Source organism: Branchiostoma lanceolatum, chromosome 6 (assembly GCF_035083965.1).
Source record: "Branchiostoma lanceolatum isolate klBraLanc5 chromosome 6, klBraLanc5.hap2, whole genome shotgun sequence".
NCBI classification, from domain to species: domain Eukaryota; kingdom Metazoa; phylum Chordata; class Leptocardii; order Amphioxiformes; family Branchiostomatidae; genus Branchiostoma; species Branchiostoma lanceolatum.
In genome coordinates, this window is record NC_089727.1 from 23852242 (window position 1) to 23876935 (window position 24694).

General features: G+C 44.8%; 1 long non-coding RNA gene and 1 pseudogene across 1 annotated transcript; both read left to right on the top strand.

Moving 5' to 3' along the window:
• The first annotated feature begins 1937 nt into the window (after positions 1-1937).
• Positions 1938-22234, top strand: LOC136437622 (sialin-like; annotated as a pseudogene).
• LOC136437094 (uncharacterized) lies at positions 9778-11722 on the top strand. The gene is made up of 2 exons (XR_010756160.1): positions 9778-10214; positions 10691-11722. It is a non-coding gene; the product is annotated as an uncharacterized lncRNA (long non-coding RNA).
• Positions 22235-24694: the final 2460 nt, after the last annotated feature.

Here is a 24694-nt window from a genome sequence, read left to right on the forward strand (position 1 = left end):
CTTTAATTGGTTCTTTTGTCCAATCTAGATCTAGAATCGTTTTATCTTTTTTCTCCCACACACCTATCCAAATAGCCTGGGTTTTAGTTTTATTAAGTTTAGTTCCTGCTACCTTACTAAATTCAGTTATAATTTCTACAGCAATTACTATTGAATGTTCATTTGCTAGAATTAATGTTGTGTCATCAGCTACCTGACTTATCTTTATTTCTTCACTACCCTCATTATGCGGAACTAAAATACCATTTATTTCCTTAGATTTTCTTATCTTAGTGGCCATAATTTCTGTCACTAATATAAACAGCAAATATGATAATGGGCAACCCTGTCTTATACCTCGGTTTAATTCTATGGGTTCTGATATCCAGCCAGTATTCAATATATTGCAGCACGTATCCGTATATAGTACATTTATCCAATCTATAAATGCTTGGCCAAAGTTAAATTTGTGAAGGGTTTTGTACATAAAATCTCTGTTTACAGAATCAAAGGCCTTCTCAAAATCTAAGAATAATAAAGCTCCAGTCTTTCTTTCACGTTTCGCATAAAATATTATGTCATTTATGATTCTTATATTCTGTCCAATGAATCTTCCTTTAATATATGCTGTTTGACTTTGATTTATAAGTTTTGGGAGTACCTTTTTCACTCTATTAGCTAGGGTAAAAGCTAAAATTTTGTAGTCACAATTTAGAAGGCTTATAGGTCTCCAATTCTTCAAAAGATGTAGTTCAAAAGAGCTGTTCTTTGTGAATGAGCCAATTTTTTGTTTTGGTAACCCTCTAAAAAGGATTTATGCACTAGGGGTCCTAATAAATTCCAAAAATGTTAAAAAAATTCAGAAGGAAGTCCATTTGGTCCTGGAGCTTTGTTATTTTTCATTTCATTTAGAGCTTGCTCACATTCTTTTAAGGTTATTGGTTTATCTATATCATGTTTCTCATGATCTGTAAGTATATTATCTAAGGTTATATCAGCTAGATAATTATCTACATTATCAGGCTGAATATCATCTTTGCTATGTAAGTCTTTATAGAAATTTACAGCTTCAGCTAAAATTCCATGTTGATTAAAGATGTCCTTGTCTCCCTGCTTTAGCATATCAATGTTAGATTTGGTTAAGTTTTTCCTTTCTAGGTTAAAAAAAATAATTGTGCATTTCTCCCCTTCCTTAATCCATTTTGCTCTAGACCTTATGTAGGCTCCTTTGGCCCTGGTTTCATATAATTTGTCTAGCTGCATTTTCGCCCTTTCTAGTTTATTTTTAGCTAATAGAGCTACCTCACTATCTTCATTCTCTATAACTTTAGTTAGTGTTGTTATTGTGGTGGTCAAATCATTTTCTTTCTGTCTGCTTTTCAATGCTCTCTTCTTACAGTAAGAAATTGAGAATTCTCTGATCCTAACATAGCACAATTCCAAAAGCAAACAGTGGGGTAAGTCAGCTTCTTCTGTTATCGTGTTATTAATTAGATCTTTAATCTCATTACAATACTGTTCTTCTTTAAGAATTTCAGTGTTTAGTTTCCAATAGTTGGGGCCTCTATCCTTTTCTGTGTTATGTAATTTAAGGAAAATTGCATTATGGTCTGTCTTTACACTAGGTCTAATATCACATTTCCTGACTGACTTCAGCATAGATTTTGAAATAAACCAATAGTCCAATCTACATGATACTTTATGGAAGTTATCCCTATAAGTAAACTGCCTAAGCTCTTTATTCTTTTCCCGCCAAATATCACAAAGGTCTAAAGAAGAACAGAACTTTCTTAAAGCTACTAATGACTGCTCTACATTAATCATTGTCCCTCCCTTTTTATCTTTATCACTATGGTAGACTGCATTATAATCTCCTCTTTTTGGTCATACTTGTACGTTTTGAATGATATTCCCATTATAAAGTCAAGGGTAACAAAAATCCAGTTTAGGACGCAGCGATGCCGCAAACGTGCTGCGGGTCCAGTGAGAGGGGGGGGGGCTTATGTCAAACTCATCACCATCACTTACAAAGGTGGGTACAAGCTAGGTCAAAGTCATCACCATCAATGACTCAGGTGGGTACAAGTTAGATCAAACTCATCACTTACTCAGCTGGGTACAAGTTAGATCAAACTCATCACCATCACTTACTCTCTACGACAGGGGGGTTGCAAGTTAGATCACTTCTGATGAGAGTCTGCAAACTCTGCATGCCTTTTCCGTCTGAGGTGTAGAGAGCAACTGTACATGCTTAACTTCACGGAGATCAAATTATGCAGTAGGAAGAAAATACAGTGTTGGCATCTGATAAGTACTTGTTCATTGTGCACCTGTTCCACAACTATTCCAGGTGCCCACCTCGGCACAGTGTTCTCCCTGCCAATCTCAGGACTGCTTTGTGACCGCTTCGGCTGGCCTTCTGTCTTCTATGCATTCGGTAAGACTTCATGTCTTTAATAGTATGTAGAATTGTCCCTGGTGTTGAAGGTATTTGCTCTTCGTGTATTTTTGTTTTGAAGGAATGTCCTGTTAAACACGACTGGCTGTCACTGTCTTGGGTCAATGGCGAAAATGACAAGGTGGCTAAGGGACCACCAAAAAGTGACCACAATGCCAATGGTCAAGTGATACGCATGAAGGCGGATGTCCCTTTGGCTCAACTAGTAGCAGCCACACAGTTGAGCTCCTAGTGAGCTCCTAGTTCCAATTAGTCGGTAACTGGGAGACCCCGGTTTAATCCTGGGAATTACATCTTGGTTGGGGCCACATCCATCTTTAGAAGGAATGTGAAATGGGGGTCCCGTGTTTGAGGAGGTGCCTCAAGCACGTTAAAGGGAAAGGGCTAGCAACCCCTCCCTGTAAAAAATATACCCTACTACTGAAACAGCAAGGAAATTGCTGACCTATTTGCCACTAAGTGCTACAAGGGTCTGAACGAACGAACAAACGCAGTGTGGATCTTCATACTCCAGCATTCACGCTGCTTCCTCCCTCCCCCTTAATTCTCTCATGGGCTTCATCTTGGCTGTAAATGGTTTCATGTGGATCAAATTGCGTAGATCCAGAGGGTTTCAAACCCCACTCAACACGAGTGTGTTTAGCATGTAGCCATGTACCTAATACCTTTTACCTTGACTTTCCTCCCCTCCCCCTTCTACCAGGTGCTCTCTGCTGTGTGTGGTTTGTTCTATGGATGCTGATGGTTCACAACACCCCGGAGGAACATCCACGGATCTCTTACGTTGAATTGTAGATTGAAATCATTATACAATATACAGCAATTTGGAATCATCATGAGAGCTTAACTATATATCCCATACCACTTTTCAAAATTGAGGGAATTCTTTCATGATCATAATTTTCATGATCTGACTGAATATCATGATACCCGGTACATGTATTTGAGAGCTATGCTGCCCCGAAGGCTGACTAAGCTATGGGAGAGAGTGAGTGAGTGAGTGAGTGAGTGAGTGAGTGAGTGAGTGAGTGAGTATTTCACCCTCTTCAGGTCAATTGACCCACTTTTTTTCCTTTCCCAGAATCTATCTATCCCGTAGTTGACCTTTGCGACCTCTGCGCCAGTCTTGGCGATCGTTCTATCCCACTTCAGCAACAACTGGGGCTGCTACACTCTAATCACAGACCTGCCTACGTGAATGAAGGAGATTCTACTGTTTGATCTTACACAGGTGGGTTTGGTACATAATCAATAACTACTTTAACCCTAGGGTCGGCCCCAGTGAGAACCCATGTGAGGATAACGTCATTCGTCATTTCAGATGGTGACATATAAAGCTGGTGGCCCCGTGTCTCAGGCGTAAGCTTAATGCTCTGCATGTAAAAGAACCCAACACAGGGTTCCTGTCAGCAGTGCCTTACCTGTGTATCTGTTCCCCCTCTCCAGGCAGGGTTCCTGTCAGCAGTGCCTTACCTGTGTATCTGTTCCCCCTCTCCAGGCAGGGTTCCTGTCAGCAGTGCCTTACCTGTGTATCTGTTCCCCCTCTCCAGGCAGGGTTCCTGTCAGCAGTGCCTTACCTGTGTATCTGTTCCCCCTCTCCAGGCAGGGTTCCTGTCAGCAGTGCCTTACCTGTGTATCTGTTCCCCCTCTCCAGGCAGGGTTCCTGTCAGCAGTGCCTTACCTGTGTATCTGTTCCCCCTCTCCAGGCAGGGTTCCTGTCAGCAGTGCCTTACCTGTGTATCTGTTCCCCCTCTCCAGGCAGGGTTCCTGTCAGCAGTGCCTTACCTGTGTATCTGTTCCCCCTCTCCAGGCAGGGTTCCTGTCAGCAGTGCCTTACCTGTGTATCTGTTCCCCCTCTCCAGGCAGGGTTCCTGTCAGCAGTGCCTTACCTGTGTATCTGTTCCCCCTCTCCAGGCAGGGTTCCTGTCAGCAGTGCCTTACCTGTGTATCTGTTCCCCCTCTCCAGGCAGGGTTCCTGTCAGCAGTGCCTTACCTGTGTATCTGTTCCCCCTCTCCAGGCAGGGTTCCTGTCAGCAGTGCCTTACCTGTGTATCTGTTCCCCCTCTCCAGGCAGGGTTCCTGTCAGCAGTGCCTTACCTGTGTATCTGTTCCCCCTCTCCAGGCAGGGTTCCTGTCAGCAGTGCCTTACCTGTGTATCTGTTCCCCCTCTCCAGGCAGGGTTCCTGTCAGCAGTGCCTTACCTGTGTATCTGTTCCCCCTCTCCAGGCAGGGTTCCTGTCAGCAGTGCCTTACCTGTGTATCTGTTCCCCCTCTCCAGGCAGGGTTCCTGTCAGCAGTGCCTTACCTGTGTATCTGTTCCCCCTCTCCAGGCAGGGTTCCTGTCAGCAGTGCCTTACCTGTGTATCTGTTCCCCCTCTCCAGGCAGGGTTCCTGTCAGCAGTGCCTTACCTGTGTATCTGTTCCCCCTCTCCAGGCAGGGTTCCTGTCAGCAGTGCCTTACCTGTGTATCTGTTCCCCCTCTCCAGGCAGGGTTCCTGTCAGCAGTGCCTTACCTGTGTATCTGTTCCCCCTCTCCAGGCAGGGTTCCTGTCAGCAGTGCCTTACCTGTGTATCTGTTCCCCCTCTCCAGGCAGGGTTCCTGTCAGCAGTGCCTTACCTGTGTATCTGTTCCCCCTCTCCAGGCAGGGTTCCTGTCAGCAGTGCCTTACCTGTGTATCTGTTCCCCCTCTCCAGGCAGGGTTCCTGTCAGCAGTGCCTTACCTGTGTATCTGTTCCCCCCTCTCCAGGCAGGGTTCCTGTCAGCAGTGCCTTACCTGTGTATCTGTTCCCCCTCTCCAGGCAGGGTTCCTGTCAGCAGTGCCTTACCTGTGTATCTGTTCCCCCTCTCCAGGCAGGGTTCCTGTCAGCAGTGCCTTACCTGTGTATCTGTTCCCCCTCTCCAGGCAGGGTTCCTGTCAGCAGTGCCTTACCTGTGTATCTGTTCCCCCTCTCCAGGCAGGGTTCCTGTCAGCAGTGCCTTACCTGTGTATCTGTTCCCCCCTCTCCAGGCAGGGTTCCTGTCAGCAGTGCCTTACCTGTGTATCTGGCTGGTCATCATATCAGGAGGCCAGCTGGCGGACTTCCTCAGGGAGAACAAGTGTCTCAGCACCACAGCAGTCAGGAAAGTCTTCAACTGTTTCGGTAAGGACCCATTGAAGATGCAATTCTGTTTTCGTCCTTCACATAACCAGGAAGGGGACTGTCCGTATTACCATTTTTTGTTTGAGGCCGAAGAAGTCGTGTTTTTTTTTTTTAGTTTGATAACCAGGCTGCACAACAGTGAGTCAAATCAGAAAAAAATTATTCCCCACAAACATTACCTAAACAAAACAAAAATGTCAATACGGAGTGTGACAGCCCCTAACTCACCGGCTCTGATCAAGTTGAGTGTGGTAATAGACTGCAGCCAACAATTTCTGGCTATCCCGTTGCTGACGTTGTCGGTGGCGATGGGGGGACTGTGCATGTCTGGCTTCAATGTCAATCATCTGGACATAGCACCAAGGTAGGGGAGCACGAAAGAGCAGCTTGCATTGCTACAGTTACTTAGTTAAACATGATATGTATAATGTGCATTTTGTTTACATGACTTTTGTAATGTAAAGGAGAAATCAAGAAATATCTGATGTGATTTTTAAAGTATAGGCTATGATGACACTTAACTCTAAGACTTTCTAAAGGTGGCATCTTGTACATGTGTATTTGACTTATGGTTGTTTCTTCATGTAGACATTCAAAACTGTAAGTGTAATTATTAAACTTAGATGAAGAGCTACAATCTAGCAAGAAGCTTAACTGGGGAAACTATAGCTTAGTTCTAAATCGCATTTGTGTGGCTTGTTTCACATCATTTATCACTTTTTTGACTGTAACCTAGTAAAGTTTCCATCCAACTTATATTGATGAAAACTTCTTATAGTGACCTTTAACAATATCTTTAATATAACGTTATCAAGTTATTGGAACAATACAGCAGATCAACTTGTAATCTCCCTCCCCCCTCTTTACAGGTATGCAGGTGTACTGATGGGAATTTCTATCTGTGCGGCCACCATTCCTGGCTTTGCTGGGCCCGCGGTGGTCGGAATACTCACAAAACATGCGGTAAGGACCATCATGAACTGACACTGACACATATATAGGGTTGTAAGGTTTGGAAAGTATTGGATGGATGGACGGATAGACGGATGGATGGATGAATAGATGGATGGATGGAAAATTGTCCAGAACTTTGAAATGTAAGCTTCACAGTTATCATTTTATTTCATTTCAACTTTAATTCAGGCACCTGGCCCATATCATACAACAAACAAATGAGAAAGACATAAAAATACAATACAATAAAACTAACTTAAACTATATTTTAAAAACAATGTTGACATAGTGACTCCAGAATGTGCTGTTGCAGCATGACTCGGAATGAACGAGTGTCTGTATGATAATATTCTCAGAACAAAGCAAACGGGAGACAAAAGAGTGTGATAGTTTTCGAAGTCGGGCATCAAAAGAATCGATTCTGTTGTTTGCAAATAACCAACTTGTACTTGTCTGCCTGCTCACACCGAGCAGTAATTTCAGAGCGCTGTTAAAAGCCACACTATAGTCAGACCATATGTGTGCACAGTACATAACGGAACAGTAGCTTTCAAACAGAATCCTCTTAACCTCCGCGGAGCAAAAACGGAATTTACAGTCCGTTACATATGGTGAACTTGTCGGAGATGGTTTGACCCCAGCGGATAGAAAATGTCAAAGTATTATACCACACAACAAGAAATCTCACTAAGTACATTGGTAAACCTCGATCCGCAAGTTTCTTAAACAACGTCCAGTGATTTTCCCGATCGAAGGCCTTGGAGGCATCTAAAAAAACATACAAACACTGGAGCAGCATAGAAGTAATCAAAATCGAAAGTAAAACGGGTAACTGAGCCCCGGCTTGCCTAAGGTGCTCAGCTGCAATGCCCTGGCCATCGTTAGCCTTCCCATTGGATAGGCTGTTAATTGCATCACATACTTTTTCTACAGTCACCCAGATATCGGCATCGATACCTGATTGAATTGAATTGGTGACAGACTGTTTGTGTTGTGTGGACTCAACAGAGTTCAGCAGTAAACTGTAGTGGCCCTTCCACATATTAGTGATGTCAGAAGCCCAAGTGTGGCCATCAACTGCATGGGGAAGGCTAGACTTGGAGCGATTCTGGGATCACAGTCACCGAGATATCGGCATCGATACCTGATTGAATTGAATTGGTGACAGACTGTTTATGTTGTGTGGACTCAACAGAGTTCAGCAGTAAACTGTAGTGGCCCTTCCACATATTAGTGATGTTAGAAGCCCAAGTGTGGCCATCGGGGATGGGGAAGGGCAGACTTGGAGCGATTCTGGGATCGCAAGGCCTTCCAAAAGCTCTTGCCGTCCCCCCGATGCAGGTGCATTGCCAGTGCGTCCGCCCTAGACTGGACCTCAGAGCGGCGACACTGCCTGAGTAGAAGCTTGAATTTAGCATTCCTATGAGCATTATTATCACAGTTAGGGTCATAGGTAGTAGTAATTGGTTTATTGATAAAAACATGGAACAAAACGGCATTGCAGTATGGAGACTGAATTGTGCCGTAGTTTACAGTCACGTATGCAGTTAAGTCAACACGATAACATTTCTATGTACAAGTAGCGTAGTTAACAGTTCAGACTTCTCAATAATCGTCGAGACGTTGACCAACACAATTAAAAGCTGTATCTATGTTCGATATTACTCATTTAAAAGCAAGGTTACTGTCATCCATAATAACGGGTCAGTTTTTTTGTTCACCAAGAAGTTGAGCCAGCGCAGGTTTCGCACTCGTGGTGTAACGTTTAGTACCCCTGGCTTGAGAGTACTGGAGTGAGGATATAGGAGATTCTTTTTACACAACCAGGTAATCTCACCTGCTGACGTTTCGGTGTCTGTCAGACACCTTCTTCAGAGCTTCTGACTGGAGTACTGCTTCTCACCGCTAAAAGTAGCCGATGTAGGTGGCGCTTTTGCGGCGAGAACGTAATCCCAAATATGGCTGAGCTTGTATCCCCCCTCGTCTCGGTTCATCACAGGTGATGACTTCCTGATCCATACTGCCTCTTTAATCCAACGAATGCGTCTGTTGTCCTCTCTGTCTATTACTTTGGCCCCCTCCCAGTCAATGACACAGTTGTTTCTAGCAATATGGTCCGTGACTGCAGATTTCTTCTCTTCTTGTTGTGCCTGTCTTTTCTGGGATCTGGTGTACTTGACCGCATCCATGTCGGTAGCTTCTTTTTTGTGTTTCTTGAGCCTAGTTCCAAGGGTCCTGCCTGTTTCCCCAATGTATACTTCCTCGCAGCTTGCGCATGGGATCTTGTATACACAGTCTGTTTTGACTAGGTCATCGACCTTGTCCTTGGGATGCACCAGCAGACTCCTCAGAGTTGTTTTAGGCCTGACCGCAGTGGCTACATTGTGTTTCCTGAACAACCTTTCCAGTGGCTCTGTGACTCCTTTAATGTAAGGGATGGTCACCATGCCTCTCGTCTTCTCCTCTTGCTGTTTCGATTTCTTGGTCTTCACTGTCTGTTTGTGTCTCCTCTGCTGTTCTACTTTATGGAACGTCCATTCCGGGTAGCCGCAACGCATGAGGGCCCTTTTTATGTGCTGTGTCTCTAGTTCTTTGTCCTGGTCCTCTGTGACTACTGCGTTACAGCGGTCCATTAAGGTGCGGATGACTCCCAGCTTTTGGTGCAGTGGGTGGTGGGACTGGAAGTTGAGATACTGGTCTGTATGTGTGCTCTTCCTGTACACCAGTAGTTTCACCGAGCCGTCCCCCTTGCGTACTAGTAAAGTGTCGAGGAAAGGGAGTGTTCCTTTCTCCTCCTCTTCGTAGGTGAACTGTATGTTCCCTGTGGGGTCAATGTTGTTCAGGTGGTCTGTGAGCTCCTGCTGGGCTCCTCTCCTTACCACTTCCATAACATCGTCCACATACCTCTTCCACAGTTCTGGTCTGCATGTGACTTGTACTGTGGCCATTGCTTGTTGTTCCAGCCACTCCATGAACAGGTTGGCCAACACGGGGGACACAGGGCTGCCCATGGCTGTACCAAAGTTCTGCTGGTAGATGTTACCTCTAAAGCTAAAGTATGTGGTAGTGACAATGAAAGACAGTAGTTCCATTATGTCACCTACTTGTAAGTTGGTCCGGTTCTTTAAGTCTTTGTCTTCCTGGAGCCTTCTTCTAATGATGTCAAGTGTTTCTGGGATAGGGGTGTTCGTGAAGAGTGACACTACATCGTGTGACAGGAACATGTCATCTTCTTCTATCAGTAGGTATGTCGAACCTCCGCGTTTCTCCATTAGAACGCGGCAGCGCGCGAGGCAGTAAATGTCTTTTAAAAAATCTTAAAAATCAACCGTTTGTATTTTGCCAATGAAAATCGTTGTCAATAATCTATGGAAGGTTTGCTATCACACTATCATCTTTTCAGTTTAAAATATCCATCGAACAAGGAGCTAAAAATCATCTAAGTTGGCGATGCAGCCGAAAAACCGCCCCGTTCTGACGCCGCGAACGCGGCACGCGATTTTGAGGCCCGCCCGGCGGAGTCCCATTTTCAACTCAAAAGCCACAAGCCGGTGTAGCACGGAGAACTCTGGAAATGGTTTCAGGTGAAAGGGCAGAGATCAAGGTTCACGCCAGTGGTGGGACAAAATTTCTACGTCATTCTAGGCGGGAGATATGGAAGAAACGGGAGAAACCTCCAGAAGTAAGTGGACATTTTTGCTATTTTTCTTGAACTTAGCAACTTTGTCCCTATACTGTCGCAAATATAGATATATTATGGTTATCATGGTGTAGTTTTTGGTTCTATTTAGGCGAGTTTGGCTTGTGGGTTTAGCGATACATTTTGAGAGTTTTTTTCGACAGCCCGAAAAATGACGTGCGCTGTGTGCGCATACGTGACGGGGGAGGGGGGCGTGAGATCGCGCACTTTGTATGTGCTCGAAATTGAACTTATTGTCATAAATCCTGCGCTATTTAACCGTAGAATGGTCATATATCTTATGCTGAATGTAATATACCTTTCATATCCGATGATATGGCATACTTTGGACGCAACAAACAATTTTCCACTGTCGTAATTATGTTGTGTTTTATATACACTAGCGTTACGATCATACAGTCCGAATTTGTCACACAGTTGTATGATCTTCATTCAGATGTCCTTTCTTGATTTTCCAGTGGATACAAAGGTGGCATATCTGGTACAGCTATGCAGAGAACGTGGGCTGCCTTCAAGCAAACTTGAACAAGTTGAAGATACCACAAACATCAGATCAAGTGCTTGGTGACGAGAATTCAATTTCCTTCTTCAAATTTTCAAAGGGGGAATTCGAAGCTACTTCAGGAGAATAACTTGAACACTAAATTGATTACTGATACTGTACTGGTCAGAAAGTAAGTTGTAAGTCTGCTGTACTGTAGGTAACTTATTATCTGTACCAATCAGAGATCTTATTAGAATGGGTAACATAGGATCACATAGGTATTGATACTTATAATTAGCACAATACTATTATCATTCTGATTGATCATGATGTTAATTAGCATATTTAAATAATTAAGCATTGGAATATCAAATTTTTTAAAGTAAAGATATTGTTAGGAACCTGTTTCAGCAAGCTTACAACATCAGTGAGTTCATGTAGCAGCCAATATCAGTATCAATAACAATGTATGCCTTTTACTATATATGCCTCATTAGTTTATTGCCAATTAACACATCTTCACATAGATCTATTATTGCTCCTGTTGTAAAAATTCCTGTACTTAAGTCAACATGTAATGTAGGTTAACAGTTGAAAGTTGTTTTAGGGAATAGGTAGTACAAATAGGGATAAGTAAAACAACTTGTTGTACATGTGTATTTGAGGAGTTCAGTTCATCCTCTGTTGAGGATAATTACCCTCATTTGCATATCTTGCAATTAGCGAAGACTGCAAAAATAGATTATTCTCATAATGATCTGTTCAACAACAGGATAGTCGGAACATGTAGTTCCTTCAGCATGTTTAGAAATGTATGTTAATTGATTGGCACTATTGTGGATGAATAAATTAGTTAGGGTTAATTAGGGCTAATTAAGATAAGATACTGAATATAGGTCAAAAATAAAACATGACAGTCTGTCCAGTTACGTTATCTTTAAATGCTGAAAATTTGAACAATATTGGTCAAAGTGTTTAACAGTTACATTAAAACGTATGTAAATAACTGTGGACTTGTGGTCATTTCTGGTGCCATGTTGAGGTCAATCATTCCCATAGGGCCAATAGATAAGCGTCTTCTAATGAAAACGTCCAACTTTTCAACTTTGAAAAATTCTGAAAAATTTCAACTTTGTCCGAATTTGACAGGATAAAAAGCATATTAAGCGGAAGAATCTGATCTGTACTTTGGCAACAATTTCAGCAAGTTATATCTTACCAAAAAAAATGGTGTGACATGCCTACTATCAGGATAGTTGACATTTCTTCTGCAAGATGTTTCGAGTTCTTGATGTGGTATACCGACTTCCCAACCAGCGGTGCTAACAGGTCAGCTAGGGCTCTCGACGTGTTGTATCCAATGGACCCCGTGTAATCGACTATGGGGCGCAAGGGATATCCTGGTTTGTGAATCTTCGGTGTGCATTACATTCTTGGTACGTTTTCTGCAGTAGGATACAAGTAATCCTTTTGTTTTTCCGTGATCTTGCCATCCTTCATAAGTCGTGTCAAAATTGCCACTAACTTTCTCTTGTACTTTTGTGTGGGGTCCGTAGGTAGTTTCTCATACGTTTTCTCGTCCGCTAGCATGGCGCTCACCTTCTCTTCGTAGTCTGTTCTGTCCATCAGCACCGTGGCTTTCCCTTTGTCCGCTGGTAGTATCAGTACGTTCTTGTCCTTCCTTAGTTCCTTCAGAGCTTCTCTTTCTTGCTTGGTAATGTTGGATTTCGGGGGCTTCACTGTTCTGAGGATGCCTGCTACTTCGGATCTGAGCTGTTCGGCGCTGCTCAGGGGCAAGCACAAACACGCACTTTCCGTGGCCACCACGAAGTCTTCCACGGGGAACTTGTCCGGCGTGACCGCGAAGTTCAGTCCCTTCTGCAGTACACTGGTCTGGGGGTCGGTCAGAGTCTTCTTGGAGATGTTCACTACCCATTTTTTCAGCTGCGTGCCGGATAAATCGATGTCCGAGTCTTGTTGTTGTCGGAAACTTGCTTGTTTGAGGCGCTCGAATTTTCCAAGATGGCGGTCCCGCGTCACTTGGAACTCTCGTTCCCCGGATCTGGTCACATGCAAACGCACGGCGTCCTGTAGATTTTTCGGTAGCTCCGCTTGTAGTTCGTCAAAAATCCCTTGTTGATTTTCCTTTAGGTTCCGAATTTTGTTATTTGTAACACGGATCCTTTCCCTCACAAGAGCCTTTTCTGCCTTTTGGATGATGTCCTTAGCGTTTCTGGTGCGTATGCCTGTTTTCAGTCTCAGGCTGGGAGGGGTGATATTCTCGTCCTTGCATCGGAGGTTGAAAACAAGATGGTTGCGATGTCGTGCAATTTTCTTCTCTTGGGTCTCCAAGTCGCGAATTCCTTTGACTGTTGTCTGTCCACATGCTTCTCTTACTTCCGAAAATAATTTCATCAGGTTGGTAGAATATAGGATATAGGAGATTCTTTTTACACAACCAGGTAATCTCACCTGCTGACGTTTCGGTGTCTGTCAGACACCTTCTTCAGAGCTCAGCCATATTTGGGATTACGTTCTCGCCGCAAAAGCGCCACCTACATCGGCTACTTATAGCGGTGAGAAGCAGTACTCCAGTCAGAAGCTCTGAAGAAGGTGTCTGACAGACACCGAAACGTCAGCAGGTGAGATTACCTGGTTGTGTAAAAAGAATCTCCTATATCCTATATTCTACCAACCTGATGAAATTATTTTCGGAAGTACTGGAGTGAGTTCCTCAACAGTCTGCCGTGCTGTTCACCTCGAGTCGGAGGTAGCCAGGAACAGCAACGTGGCGATTGTCTCACTTTGTTTGCTAAGGTCACGCAGAGGTCGTGTCTGCGGTCAGAAAGAGTTTGCAGATTTAATCCTCTCAGTGTGTCCGTATACGAGGTATACTGGCGACCCAATATGATCTTACAGGCACGTTTCTGAACGCGTTCCAGTCTGTTGATTTGGCTGTTGTTGAGGGCGGCGTTCCAAACTGGGGCTGCATACTCGAGGAGCGGGCGAACATACCCGCAATAGATGGCCGTCAGGTCCTCTGTCGGAAGGCCAGCTCGGCGCAATCGGCACAGCAGAAAGAGGCGCTTGCTCCCCTTTGATACCATACTGTCCACTTGTGAGTCCCATCCCAGGTCGGACTGGATCTGAAGTCCAAGAAGTCTGGCTTGTGTTACTACGGTGAGTGCTTGGCCTCCCAATGTAAGGACTGGGGGAGGTGGGGGTCGTTGCATAAAGCAAATCTGTAGAACTTTGCACTTCTTGGGATTCAGCAGCATATGATTTCTCTCTGACCAGTCGTCTAACTCGTGTAAGTTGTTCTGCATGATTGAAGGTGAGTAGACCGGTCGGATCTGCCCCAGGTTTAGATCATCGACATACTTCCAGTAGTCGCTGTTTAGTGTCCCAGCATCGTTGATCATGGCCAAGAAGATCAAAGGTCCTAGCAAAGTTCCCTGAGCTACCCCACAGGTGAGTGACTCCCAATGTGATAATCCGTGTTGGTAACGTACCCGCTGTCTACGGCCTGACACAAAACTGCATACCCAGGGCAGAAGGGAAGACCGCGCCCCCATTTGTACGAATTTTGATAGCTGTCGTGTGGCAGACTCTGTCAAATGCCTTGCTGAAATCTGTCAGTACAAGGTTACCGACAGATTGCTTCCTCTCTGCGCCTTTGAAGAAAAAGTCAAGGATGTCTATCAGGCAGTGGGTTGTGGAAATACTTCTGAGGTTCCCGAACTGTCTGGGGTCCACATTAGGTAAGGTGTCGCGGAGGAGCCACGTGAGGACGATACCCTCCACTACTCTGGCGAACTGTGATGTTAACGACACTGGTCTGATTTTGTCCAGGTCTGCTGGTTGTTCTTTCGGGACGGGGATGACGATCGCGTCCCGCCACTCGGGTGGTACTCTGCCTTGTCGTAGGGATGCATTTGTGATGTCGGTAAGAGGGGTGGCGAGCTCGCAGGCGAACTCTTTGATGAGAGTAGTCGGGATGGCATCAGGACCTGGAGCCTTGGTCACCTTTACCCTTTGGAGGCGATGGTACATCTGCCATATTACAGTAGAGAATATCATCAGGCATGGATAAATTAGACAGAAGTGAGTCAGAACAGGGGTAGTAGCTGTGTAAGTCGTCTGGAGTCGCACGCTCCCAATTAACGGCATTAACAGGTGGAATGTCACCCTCAGCTGTGTTTGTAAACAATGACTCCCATTCAAATGTAACTCGCAAGGGGAAATGATCTGAAGAAAGAAATTCATGGAGAACCCACATGTCAGTGATATTGCTGTGCATGGATTCGGAACAAACGCAATGGTCCAGCCAAGAAGTTGTCCCATGAGCGTCACTAAGGTAAGTAAATGTATCATTGAGAAGCAGAACAACATCACTGACATGAAGGTTGTTATCTTCACAAAAGCTATAAACCATGGGAGCGAACCGCCCGTCAGGACGGGTGTTAAAATCACCTAAGATACATACATTTGAGAAACCTAAGTCATTAATCAATGCTTCAATCTTACCCAGTTTTACCATAAATAATTCAACATGAGAAACACAGTCAGTCGGCATATAAATACAAAAGAGGAGCATTTGTTTATCACCAAGAGTAACTCTGGCGGCTAAAATGCGCTCATCGTCAGTGTTCTCAATACTAACCTCCAGACCAATATTCTGTCTCCAGAGGACAGCTACACCGCCATAAGGGCGACCATGGAGAAAACCCTCGCCCGTGTAAACAGGTGATGTTCCGAACGCTAGGAAGTCAACATCAAGTTCAGATAAAAAGTTCAGGTCATGCGGAAGTAGCCAGTGTTCCTGTAGTAGGACAATGTCTGAAGATTTACAGAGATCTTTCACAGTCTGGACAGAGTTATTGATAGAGCGACACTTGTATGACACAACGTTCAGTGAACTCCTCCGTCCTTGGTGGTTATCCATCAGGATTCCTGAGAAGCATTTCGCGAGTAGAACTTCCTCACCAAGACACCGCTGGGCCAGAAGTCTGGGGACAGGATCTTCTCAGAGTCAGCCTTCTCAAATACGACCTTAAACGACGCTGAGTCGAAGCGAGTCTTCAACTTCTCGCATCCAACCAACACCGTTTCGTTGTCCTGGAGAAACTGGGTCAGAGAGTCAACAGATGTTTCCGTGCTAAGTCTGGACACAAACATCTCGACTGGTCGGGGCTTCGCTACTCGAAGGGTTCCGTTGCTGGATGCCCTACCGACGATGGCATTACCGCGACGGCGACGCCTAACTTTCGTGAAGCCGCTGTTGTCGTCGGAGACACTCCTCTGTGAAAATGAAACCGTCCCAAACGGCCGAACGCCGTCTGTGACAGGCGTCCACTGAAATTCAATGCGTCTTGAATTATGGAGGCAGACGGCCTTGGACGGGTTGTAAAACTCTTGATGACACGTCTTGGACGGTCTCAACGGCCTGAAAAACGCCGGACGCGTCTAGATTGGCTCATTTGACGACGTTGTTGACGCCGTAGAAAACGTCCCAGACGTCTTGGACGGCGTCCGCGCGGGCCCCCCGCCGGGTTGCAGACGCCGCCCGGGGGCCGCTAGGGACGGGCGCCGAACGACGCCAGGGACGGGCGCAAACGGCGTTTCTGACGCGGACGCGTCTAGATTGGCTCATTTGACGGCGTCGTTGACACCGTAGAAAACGTCCCAGACGTCTTGGATGGCGTCCGTGCTTGCCCCCCGCCGGGTTGCAGACGCCGCCCGGGTGCGCTAGGGACGGGCGCCGAACGACGCCAGGGACGGCGTCCGGGCATGGTTATGATTTTTATGGCCGCTTGCGGCAACACAATATGCAGCCAGACTGGTGTAGAAGACCACCCACGGCCACCTTGGCCTCAAACTGGAAGCTGAATTAAACGAATTTCTTCTCAACGTGTATATCTTATAACATTGCTCCGCGGTTAAAAAACGTTAATAATGTCCTTGGTTTAACACAGCGGCGCAGCTTTGTGAAATTCAATCCTGCCTTTGAAGTTTGACTGCGTGCTCCGGCAAAGTGGACGGGCGCATACAAGTCATCAAGGGTGGGTGCAAATTTTAAAAAATGTTTTGATCTTCCCTATTGTCTCATAAATGTGCACAATCAGTCTTAAATTAAGACAGGAGATATTCTTAGTATGTATTCTACTGTATCCTTATGTTATTTTTATTTTGTGGGGTCCAAACAAGATCCTCAGTTTGATAATTGCTACCCCGTAACCGGAGTCGGAAGGGCGGCAAGTATGCCAGACGTGCCGCAAGTTGGTGGGTTGAAATAATGTTCTGTTGTCTAAATATACATTTTCACAGCATCGTCATCGTTTATTAAACCAACAGAAATTGTATACAGGTATTCTACGATGTTCTTATGTGCCTTTTTATTCTGTGGAATTTAATAACAACATCCTATCTTATCATTTCTTTCGTAAGTGGGGAGGGCACCGTGAGAAGTCGACGGTAACTCTATTAAAGATCTGCTTTAAATTGTATTATTGTAACCAAACATCAACATAAAATACTTGTTCACTTACCAGTCTCCGCTAAAATAAACTCAGCCAGCTTGATAAAACTCAGCTTCTTTGGTGATATCCCTTTTTTCTGCCGACGGAAGTTTGTTGACTTTCGATCCAAGATCGCAGCGGCGGGCCCGCCACGCCAAATATGTTCGTATCTTGATTCTTCTAACTTTCGACGTCTTGTTTGGCGATATAAACTCATTCACTGGAATAAAACCAAACCCCGGATGCTGTAGAAAGATACATCTGCTTGTAGAAGTAAATTCCATCCTCTAAGACTGCGAGAAATCCAAGAAATGGGCAAAAAATACAGCAAAACGTGTACTGACTGAACAAATGGTCTGTTACAGTTAACGGTCAAATCAAAACTACCGCTCAAATTTGCGCATGTGCAGAAGCTAAAAACGTGCTTTTCGCACGTTGTAAATGACGACAGACGGAAGCGTCGGGTGAATAATTATTTTATAGCCCCGTCCGACGCTGTTTCTGACGTTTCCAGCGGCCAGGGAAGCCACCCAGGCGTCCAACTAACAAACGGACCGGACGGCCTGAACGCGCGCGACCTGTCCGCCGCCGTTTCTGACAGGACAGACGGCCTGGGACGGGCTCCGACGCATAAAGACGCACTCAGACGGCGTCCAAACATTTTGAGACGGTTTCTTTTTCACAGAGGCTGGGCTTAGCGGTCAAGGAAACCGAAGATGCTGTTCCGTCCGGAACTGCAGTTGGAAGACGCTGTGGTAGACGAGGGGTAAGTGAACATGAACACTTACCCTGGCTTAGCGCAGATGCATATGACTTGTGGCCTGGGCTGTGAGGAACCGCATCCTGGTGATCACGTTTATTATCGCAAAGAAGTTGCACCTCTGTTCTGAGAGAGGCCAGCTCGGATTCCAGGTTCACGACCATCCGTGCGTTATCCACCATGGTTTTGGAGAACTCGGACCTGAGTCCAAGGTTGACCTGCGAGGCTTCACGTATAGCAGCCATCTCCTGTCTGACCGTCCTGAGCTCCTGTAGACATAGAGAAGCATCGAAGTTGGTCAGATCAACAGTCAAAGTCAAAGTCAAAAGGTCTTTATTAGCATTTGCAGACATTGAATATAAGTCTGAATTACAGCTAATTCACACAAATTAATTTGAATATTCATAATTTTCAAGTGGAAAGTACTTATTTAAAAATCACAGAGATCAAACATACAATAACAAGTGCTAAGATACGTATTATATAAGTCATTAAAATACAGAAATGATAAGAGTGCTTGTAATCTATATGAAGGTATTCGACATTATGAGGTTTAGAGAGATTTGTTATGCAGCAGCGTCGCTTGGTACAGAAAAGATATTTTAAGTCTCTCAGTTCTACATTTCGGCAGTGAAAGATAGTTGTGGTTACGTAAAGTCCTCCCAGTTTCTTCTTTCCTGTCATTGGTGATCATGTAGTGCAGGGGTGGTCGTTTGCCCGCATCTGCGTGAACAAGGCTCTCGCTGCTTCTTCTCGTCTTGACTGCAGGGTTGGCAGGGGGGATGACGTCGGACTGCTACTGTTTCTGTTGATGATTCTCAGTGCCCTTCTCTGCACAGCCTCGAGAGTGTTTCTTTGCGATACAGTGCATCCAACATACAAAACATGAGCATATTCCAATACCGGTCTAACAAGAGTCGTGTAGACGGTGAGCAAGTCCTCGGGAGGCATGCCTCCCTTCGCAAGAAGGCGAAGGAAATGTAGACGCTTTGAACCTTTCTTTGTTACGTGTGTAATCTGACTGTCCCATCCAAGGTTGGAGTGTACCTTAAATCCCAGGTAAGTAGCACAGGTAACCACTGGTACTTCCTTTCCTCCAAGAATAAGGGGCGGTGGTTCCGGAGGGGTTTTCGCGAAACACATTCTGAGTTCAAAGGATTTGTCTCCATTCATGATCATGTTATTTTCGGCGGCCCAGGAGCCCAAGTGTGTGGTTTCTTCTTGCATTGTGTCGTCCGCCTCGACATCAGCACAAGGAATGGTTCGAGACAGGCCGATATCGTCCGCGTAGCCATTGTTGTCTGTGGTCTCATACCTTGTGGCTCTGGAGGACATATAGACTAGAAACAGGTATGGGGACAAAACGCTTTTGACATATCAGCCAGCAGTACACGGACCATTGAAGCTTTCTTGGTATCCAAACCTTGTAACCATGACTGATATGCTTTGAGAAGAGCAACAGTGGTTGATGACTTGGGCATGTAAGCATATTGGTCCCGTATCCATGGCTTCATAATGGGCAGAAATTTGTTTAGCACAAGTCTTTCCTGTACCTTCCCAAGGGTCGAGATAAGGGAGATAGGCCCACAATCCTTCTTGCTGGCTGGGGCTGGAGTCTTGGGTATGGGGCAGACATTCGCCATTTTCCACACGGAAGGCATGTTTCCAGTGTTGTACGAAAAGTTTATCAGGTGAGTGACAACTGGGGCTAGGTCTTCGCAATACGCACTCAGAACCCAGTTCGGGATGTCATCAGGGCCACCTGATTTCCTGGTGTTCAGACGTCTCAAGACAGCTTTCACTTGGCCGATGCTGCAAAGTTCACACATCAGAGCTGGATGGGAGCGGGAGTGGGAAAAGATTGAAAGTTTTGCTGTTTGACCATGCTTCCGCAAAGAAATCGTTCAGTGTGTCCGCTACTCGGTCATCTGGGACATCAGTAACGGTGACGTTCCCCTTAGATTTTTGCGTACGTCCAAGTTCATTATTTACAGAGTTCCACCATTCTCGAGGGTTGTTCTTCTTTAACATACCAATGCATCTGTTGTAGTTGTTCTTCTTCTGCTTCCTGATGAGGGACTGGACCCAGTTACAAAGTTTTTTCCACTTCTCTGTTTTGCCATGTTTCCTGTAGACTGATTGTCTTTTCCGAACGGCGACTTTAATCTTGTTTGTTATCCAGTGTTTGTCAACATCTCGTGTTTTGCTCTTACTTGGGGGAACACAAACATCGAGCATCGTCTGCAGGGTTTTATTGAAAGTGGCAACTTTGTCCTCTACCGAAGCTGAGTTGTATACGGTAGACCAATCAGTGATACCCATACATAGACCAAGTGCATCATTTCTTTCCTGTGTGACGAGGCGATGGTTGGACCTGGGTTGCTGACAGCGAGGATTGTTAGAAACTTTCGGCTTCCAGAGGATACAGTTATGATCGCTGGAACCAAGTGGAGCTGTGATGTCCGGCACGTGATAGTGGCCGTGGACGTTCGTGATGATTAGATCCAGCATGGAGTTGGCTCGAGTGGCATTTGTCACGACCTGTTTAAGCTCAGGATGACTGGATAACAACGGTTGGAGGGGGAGATTGTTGAAATCTCCACATAGAATAATACCGGCATGAGGGTGCTTCCTGCGGATTGTGTCCAAGGTGTGGATGATGTGATGACTTGTCTCATCTTGTTATAGTTTTTCGTTTGCCCACCGATGATACAGGACTCCTACGTAAAGTACAGGAACGGCTCGTGGGGTCCGTTGTGGTTGTAGTTGTGCCCAGATGCATTCTAAGTTCTCGGGTACAGCAATGTCAACAAGTTTTGTTTTTATATCGGTTTTTATATAAAAGGCGATTCCCCCGCCTCGTCTGTTACACCGATCCTTGCGATACAGGTTATAACCGTCCACCGACGTTATCTCTTCAGGTAAGTAAGTTGAGAACCATGACTCAGTAACTGCCGCAATGTCGATGTTGTTCAGAGAGAGTTAAGCTGAGTTCATCAAGTTTATTGACCAGGGATCGGGCATTGGTTAATAGCACACTCGGCATACCTTTGGGCTTGATAGGCGGCTTGACGGGATCACGTTTCAGAGGTCGCAGGTGTTGTCGGCCATGTTGAGAATGTCGGAATGACGGCATGTATTGTTCTGCCCAGTGAGATTTGCATGTAAATGCATCAGCTTCCACTTGCAAAACAGGCCTATTCCCTGGGAGATGAAGCATAACCGAGGCGAACATCGGCACATGTGCCGGCGGAGCAGAGTGCAGGGTTTTGAGAATGTCCGACATGTTGGACGAGTTCTTGTTTGCACCCTGTCGTTTCTTGTATCTATTTGGAAGCGGAGGAGGACATAAACCGTAGAGCAGTTTCTTGCTGGTCTCGATTTCCTCCTCAGTGTATGTGTCACAGCAGACTTTCACGATACGGTCGTTTGGCAAGGCGTCCATCTTGTTTGCCACATAGCACAGCAGGTCATTCACAACAACACTAGAACGGTCACGAGTAGCGTTACTAGTACTGCGGCTAGCCTCAGAGTCACTGCAGCTCGATGTTCTTCTGTTTGAAGCACATCTGGGGCAGAGCATAACGTCGCCCTGGCACAGGCGAGCACCGCCATACTTACATGCTTCGCAGCTTGCCATAGCTGAGGGGGAGGGTTCGGACGACGAAGCTATCAGGTAGCTGTTTATATTCTCACTCAGCTAGACTGTCGACGAGGGAGACTGTAGACACAGAGACTAACTGGACAAATACCTAACGTAGTTAGGTTCAGCTTAAGGACGGTGAGTCGTTAGCAGTCCTTAGATCCGATGGAAAAGCCGGACCTCGAGAAAATTTCAAACCAGCCGCTGGCGGCCATCTTGATATAACTGTTATACAGTTGTAACATTTTATTTGTCTGTAAACTTTCAACTTACTGACTATATCTGTCCCCCCAGAAAACCTGGATAACTCGCAAGCATCAGTGGCAGATAGTGTTTTACATAACAGCAGGGATCAACACTTTTGGCACCATAACCTACCTCCTGATGGGAAATGGTACAGTCCAACCCTGGGCTAAGAACCAAAAAGAAGGGAAGAGGACAGTACCAACGGATGAAGAAAGGGAAACATTGGTTGTAAACGAGGAGGATACAGACCCGATGACTTGTGGCTTTGTTGCTCATGATCATAATGCTTAATTGCCTTCGTCAAGAAGGTTATGTTTTGATGCTTGTCTGTGTGTCTGTTAGTGAACACGATAAGTCGAGAACGCTTGGATGGCTTGTTGTCGTATTTAGTGTGTCGGTGTGTATGTGGGAAGTATCAAGATTTTGGGCGAAGTACTTTCCATACGAGAAAAGTGTAGAAATGTGTTATATTGTATGCTCAGTATGTGTTCTGGCTGGGATGTGTTTGCGGTGTTGTTCCGAGGGGTCATGGATAAGTGGTAGGGGTGCGTAGTTGTCATGTGGGAGGCAGGAAACGTAGTTGCTGGGACAAATTGGCTTGTCAGTCAGCTGTAGGCAGTGTGACTACATAATGATGCTTGGCCTCGAAAAAGTACAAGCAGCTGTTGGGTGGTCTATAATGAAGGAACTTTAAGCCTATCCAGACTGGGTTGGGGAGGGGGGGTTAAAAGTGCCCGCGCCAACTTTGACATCGTATAACTTCCGAACGATATATGCTAGGACTACCAAAATTGGTGACTTTTCCTTGAAATTTAGAAACAATATCATGATAATAGTATTAGTTTATAATTTTTCGTGTTGCCATGGCAACGGGTTTCTGAAAGGCATTTTATGGAAAAATCAGTTTTTTTTTTAAACAATGATATTTCTTAGGTTTTCTTACTCAACCACACTAGTTTTCCTACATGTATATTATCATATTTAACTAGATGTAACTTTCATGATTTAATATTCATAATTTATGCTAATTTGATGACGTCATCGGTCAGAATCCAAGATGGCGGACCATTACACTATTTTAGCTGATTCGCCCCCCCCCCCTCATAATTTTCGAACGGTATGATGTATCATCACCAAATTTGTAGGGAGTGATATTCACGTCAAGTTTTATAATTCCTGTAATTTTGGTGACGTTATGACGTAATATGACGTAATTATGACGTCATCGATGTGATATTATTGGCTAAATAGGGAATTCCCGTAATATTTAAAGGAATTAAACAAAACGGTTTGTATTATTCATTTTAAGGTATGCAAAGACATACAACATCAATGGTAGGTACGTTGACGTCAAAATGACGTCATAGAATGGCGTCATGTGTTGTTAGCGATCCCTTAGGATCCGCCATCTTGGATCGGCCATTTTGAAATTTTTAAAAATCCTTTTTTACCACTTATGACCCCAAAGGACGCTGAAAATAGACTAAAAACGTTAATCTAAATGTTTCTGATAAAGAAAATGACAGGTATTGACGATTTGATGGGCGAAAAAGCCTGCTGATACCTGAAATAGTGATATAGTCCGCCATCTTGGATTTTGGCTGATTACCTAATCAAATTAGCATAAATTATTAATATTAAATCAGGAAAGTTACATCTAATTACATGTTATGTTATACACGAAGGAAAACTAGTGTAGTTGTGCAAGAAAACCCGAGAAATATCATTGTTTTCAAAATATTAATGATGTTTGCATAAAATGCCAGTCAGAAACCCGTTGCCATGGCAACATGAAATGATAAACTTAAACCATTTTTATAAAATTGTTGCAAACAAAATTTTAGGAAAAGTCACCAAGTTTGGTTGTCCTAGCATACATCGTTCGGCAGTAATACGATGTCAAAGTTGGCGCGGGCACTTTCAGCCCCCCCCCCCCCCACCCCCCCAGTCTTGATAGGGTTAAACCTTTAGAAATTACGGGAATTCCCTATCTAGCCCATAAAATCAATAAAAATGCACAAAACACGTTTAAAAACCTAACATGTCACCCCTCTTACCCACCTCTCCCACTTCTTGACTGATTGTTGAAGATTACAGCATTGCCATTTCACGTCAACCACCTACCTTAATCCAAAATAAAACACACTATCATCACAAACCAACAACATTTTATACCCTGCACCAATTTTAAAAGGTTCCCATCCAGACTTCCACCAAACATACAAATCTCTAACCCACCTATCCATCGTCTCACAAAACACTTCAGCCTATTGCCAAAACGTTCCAACTTTTCATCTGCACAAATCTACTCCACATCCAACATCAAAAAATCATTCAAAATAACGACTTCCCTGCTATCACACCTTGCTACCCTCCACGCCTTCTTTCCATACCTAACAAATCACCCACATTATTTCCGCATATCAAATGCACATCACCATAATACATTTGCATCCTTCATAACATCCCACCCAACTACCAACCCATCCATTGACGAAGGTATGGGTTCGTGGAAATCTGATACCAGAGCAAACTTCGACATTGAGTTAATATATAGTTCATCAAAAATGACAACTTAATTAAGCAAAAAAAGTAGGTTGCAAAATTATTCAAGCCCCTAAGAGGATCACGGTCGCACTGTCTTTAGTACTTGGTACAGCAGCTCTTAGCTGTTAATGACCTGCTGAAGGCGGGAATGGTAGCCTGCCACACGTTTCTAGCAGCTTTCTTTGGCAATTTCGGCCCATTCCTCGTGGGCGAAGTCTCAAGCTGACCAATGTTTTAGGTCTACGTGTATCAACAGCTTTCTGC